The following is a 5,111-nucleotide window of genomic DNA, read 5'->3' as shown; positions in this document are numbered from 1 at the left end:
CTTCAAAATAATGTGAAACACTTAAAATGGAGATGATGCAAACAAAGCAGGATGTTCACCACATCCTGCTAACTCTGCCTTCAACACCAAAGTTGTTTTGCTGTTCTTTTCCTCTCTTTGTTTTGTCTCTCCCCCCATTTTCACTCTTTGTCCATTTCTACTTCATCATTTGGTTCTCCTGACAAAGGGCATAAAACATTTTTCTTTGTTTCATCATCCCAAATGTACTGGTCTTCTTTATAACAACTGTTGTGCTTTAAAAAAAACATGTATGTATCCACATGTGGATACTTCTATCCAAATATGACCACATCAGGCTTAAATAAATGGCAAACTTATTAGGACAGGAAATGCAGGACAATTTCATATTTATTTGCAATGGTTACCGGCTCCAGTAAGAATAGGCTTGCAGTGAAAACAGAAATATATCAAGGTACCTTACTTCATTGTACATTTCAAGCTTTTACAAAATCTAAATTGTGCCAGAAAAGTATTTTAGCAATTGTTTGAAGTTTGAATGTGTGACGCAAACACTGTATAAAGAGTTATTGAGTCAGCTACAATGAAGTAAGAACACTGAGGAAGTAGAGACTTTGTGACACAACAAAACGCTTTCAGAGTAAACTTTTGTCAGTTGCATTAGCTTTGAAACCACCAAACGCAGCAAGGTGCTGTTTGCTTATCACTGTTGCCCCTCAGTAGAGCTTTCTGTGGGGAATTTGTACCTTTACCCCTGTGTCTGCACAGGTAACCTAAGTAAATCACCAGTTAACCTATGTAGGTTAATTGCTAATGTAGTCATAGGTGTAGCTGTGAGAGTGTGGGGTTGTCCATCTCACTGTGCTGGACTGTTGACCTGTACTCTGCCTCCTAAGCTGGACAACTGGGTAAGAAAACAGATGGATGAATCTAACAACATTTGAAATGATTAAAAGTTCAGTTAAATAACTTTTAAATGCTGGAATTGTGTCAATGAAGGGAGTTTCATACTGAATTTCTGGTGTAGTTTGTGGTTTACACATTTTAATTACATGCACAAGGTCACTGGTTCAGTTCCAGTCTGTTACTGGGATTATCCTGAACAGAACTTGAAAATTAAGGTACTGGGTCTGGGTGCAGTTTCCCCCTCCAGGGGCAAGGGTACCTAGACCTGGGGTCTAGAGTACGCTTGGGGAGTGTGATTGTGTGTACAGTGTCTCTTTATGTCTGTCTCCACGCTGGGTGAGTGCTGAGTATTTGCATGTGAAAACATAAGGGTGTGAATGGATGTTTGTATCTGTGTGTGCCTGTTGGTTTGTGTCGATGTGTCAGGTTGGGTATCAGACGCCACCTCTCTGGGGACATCTTAGGCCCTCCAAGGTATGGAGGCCTATCTCCCCCTACCACCACTTCCCCTGCCATTGCCAGACGCCCTCAGACATCGGTGCATTGATGGGTCTTTGTGTCCGGGGATGGGCGTCCAGGTACCCACCGCCTAATAAAATCATTGTTTTGACGCACTTGTGGTCGTTTGTCTCTCACCTCAATCACGAAGGTGGTGGGGTGCCCTCGGCCTCTCGGCCTGGGGCTCGGTTACTCTGGCACAGCTGACTGCAGGCGGAGCTCACGGGCACGTCACTGCAACCCCCCCTGACTTCTGCTCTGCGGCTGCTGAGCGACCCCTTATCTGGGGCTCTCCTTTGCTCTTGTCACGTTTTAGTTAACGGACTGAGGCGCAGACCGGGAATCTTTACAGAGTTAACAATCAGTTTATTTAAACAACGACACCAGGTGATGCTATTTGCAACGTGCTGGAGGGAGGGGGGTCCAGGGTTCCGGGGTATGTGAGGGGAAAGACGGGAATCAGACGCACTCCAAAGGCTCTCTCTCTTCATATGGAACGCCAGGACTGCCCACACTGGGGAAACACAAATCCACTCAGTCGTCCACACGGAAACAGGCAGGCAGGGAAAGGTCCGGGGTAGATCTGCACACAGAGATAGGGGTTAATGACGAACGGAAACAACTTTACGGAGTTTACCTCACTAATGGTTGAGAGACTGACGCTGATAGCTCAACGATCCAGCGACGAGTGACACAGTGCTGCTGTCTTAAATCGGCCTTGCGATCATCCCGATAGGCAGCAGGTGCGTGGGCCAGGGGCGGGAGCCCATAATGAGCACCGCCCCGGCAGGTGAGAGAGAGAAAGAGAAAAAACATGTTGCCTAATACAGGATCAGCTGGTGAGGCACAGGGACCATGACAGCTCTCCTTTTCTTTGCTTGTTTTCTCTTTTTTTCTTTCTCAACAGGTGATCCAGGTGATTGATATATGTATTTTTTGTCTGTTTGTTTTGTTGGTTTTTGCCCCTTATCACCGGCCCTCCTCCCCGCTCTTTTTCTTTCCCTCTTTCTTTCTCCCTTTTCTTTTCCCCAGTCAAGTTTGTCCCGTGTTCAGCAAATGAAAGTAAAATAAACAATGAAAGCAAAGGTGAATCAAATAGACCAATATGGCAAGGCCGGGATGGTCCATTTGGTAAAGTAAATCCATTGGGCATCTTTCTTTGCCTGTAGACAACAATTCTGATGGCAAAAGAACCAAACGGGACAGGCAAAAAAAAGAAAAGAAAAGAAAATTAAGGTACTTAAACTCCACTAGATTTGACTGTAAAATATGGTTGGCATTTTTTTCTTATAAAATTTATCTAATTTGTTTACAATATGTACGAATACTTTATGAAAGAATGTTTAATCATGTGTTATTAATTACATTGTAAGACACATAGGAGCAGAACAGGCTTTGAAAGTGTCTCTCCTGCCTTTCCTTCCAATATTAACAGTAACTTACACTGTCACCACAGGGGGGCAGCACAGAAAGCTCCTCAAGGTTTTTGTGTGCATGACTTCCAACCTTACTGTACAGCACATAGAAAGACAGATGATATATTTAATCAATATATCATGCAGCATGAACAAATAAAAACTGTAGGATGAGTCTGAGGCTCATCCGGGACATTTAGTGAGGTATTTTGGATTCATTATTCAAACATTTTCATTTCACATTTTCATTTATCTATAGTCCCAAAATCATATACAGTAATGACTCCAGCAGACAACATTTGGTTATGGTCTCATCTCAGGGTGACTTTTAAACATTAGAGAGTGTCTATTGACTCACACAGTGTAGATGTATTATGCCAAAGGATCCAAGATGAAGTTTTCCAGTCAGAGTTAACAGCTGTACGTCTTGTTGAAATCTGGTGAAACGTCATGACAGAACATTTAACCTTAACATTCACACTATTTGAATTAGAAACTACTTTTACGTATGTTTCTGCTTAATAATAAGACTTGTATAGCCAAATCCTGTGGCCCCTCTTCAATGCTGGCAGAATTTTTTTTCTTCGTAGTATATAATGCATTAATGTGTATCGCATTAAATCACATGAGATTTAAAACATATTCAAATTATGATGGAATCAAAGGTGCCTTAGAAATACAGTATAATATTTAAATGTTCTTAAGCTGAGTAACTGAACCACATTCAGTATGCTAAGCTCTCTGTGTTAAATATTTGCAAAATTTAAACCAGGAAGCATCACAGGGGAAAAAAAAACCCAACAAGAAAAAAGTACCCTGAGGTGTTTAATGTGCCAAGATCTGTGCTGTGTAAGGTGCCCTATTTTTAGACTTTAACAAACACACACGCAGGCGAATGGCCCAAACGAAAAACGATGAGTTTTCACAAAAACACTGATCAAGTCTTTTAGAACATAAGCCTTTTTATAGAATAACCTCTGAAATAGTTGGATTAAACATTTGTTCACCAGAACACGCTTCAAATACTCAGCATGTAACAGAAACCAGGAAACATTTTCAGACTGAACAAACCTGTAAAACCATTTCCGACTTCTTCACTTTAACTCAATTATCTAAACACAATGATGAACCAAATAATGCTCATTTTGCTCTTTCATATTGGATCTACAGGTAAGATCATGATCATGTCAAGAAATACAATTTTGAATTTACTCAACAAAACTATTCCAAATAGAATAAATAATGGTTTACAATAACTAAACTCGAATAATGTTGCCAAGTATCCCTTTAGCAAAATAGAAAAGTCACATGTACTCATGTACTCACATGTACAGTCAGACTGTTGTTTTAATTGTATTAACTGTGTCTGTCCTACAGTCAAACACTCCTTGAAGACTTTTTCATGTCGTGTTCTGAAGTTCCAAACACCCCAGATTATATGACAGCAGGAGATCTTGAGGGAATTTTAGAAGCTCACTATGACAGCAACATGAAAACACTAGAACCGAGACAAGACTGGATAAGAGAGTCTATGGAAGATGATCCACGTCAATGGGAAACACTGATTAAGAACTGCAAACATTATAAACAGCTACTAACAGATGAAACTAGAAGTTTCAAGCAGTACTCAAACCAGACTGGAGGTATGTTTCTAACATTTTTTCTATTTGCTGTTCTTTTATTTATTTAAGATAAGATAAGATTCCACGGCGGGGAACCACTGCATTACCTCAGCTCAGGTAAAGATAGCAAAAGAAAAATATAAAAAATAGAAATAAAATACAATCAAATAAAAAATAAGTAAGATAATACACTATATACAATTTAAGCATACACAGTATGTTATTATGGATAGAGGATTGCGGAAATATGCAAGACATGAATTTAACTATTCTACCACTACTGTTATTACTTATTCGTTTGTTTGTTTGTTTGTTTGTTTGTTTGTTTGTTTGTTTACTAGATTAGATCAGAAAAACTTCACTTTGGAGTCTGAAAATTTCTTTAAAACCTGTGACAGATGCTACAGAAGCTAGAATGAGTTGGATTCAGAGTCTCAGTGTAGTTTACTTCAGTCTCTGTCTCTCTTTCATGTGTTCATATTATCCAGGAGATTATGGGCTGTGAACAGGATGATGAGATGAAACAGACTGTTGCTTTTGAACTTTATGGATATAATGGGGAAGACTTCATTAGATTTGACATAGAAACAGAGACATGGATCACTTCAAAACCTCTGGCTAAAACCACCAAACAGCAGTGGGATACAAATACAGCCAGTAATGGAGTTTGGAAGAACTTCCTCATAGGGCT

At 39.9% G+C, this 5,111-nt stretch overlaps 1 long non-coding RNA gene across 1 annotated transcript; it reads right to left on the bottom strand.

Annotated features, from left to right (window-relative positions):
* Positions 1 to 1,556: 1,556 nt before the first annotated feature.
* Positions 1,557 to 4,435, bottom strand: LOC102296092. The gene is made up of 4 exons (XR_317915.3): positions 4,125 to 4,435; positions 3,157 to 3,235; positions 2,827 to 2,893; positions 1,557 to 1,966 (listed from the first exon to the last, which is right to left on the bottom strand). It is a non-coding gene; the product is annotated as an uncharacterized LOC102296092 (long non-coding RNA).
* Positions 4,436 to 5,111: the final 676 nt, after the last annotated feature.

This window comes from Haplochromis burtoni, unplaced genomic scaffold, assembly GCF_018398535.1.
Source record: "Haplochromis burtoni strain Fernald_Lab_line unplaced genomic scaffold, NCSU_Asbu1 Contig_1316, whole genome shotgun sequence".
NCBI classification, from domain to species: domain Eukaryota; kingdom Metazoa; phylum Chordata; class Actinopteri; order Cichliformes; family Cichlidae; genus Haplochromis; species Haplochromis burtoni.
The sequence above is the reverse complement of the archived record's forward strand: the minus strand, read 5'-3'. Positions and strand labels throughout refer to the sequence as shown.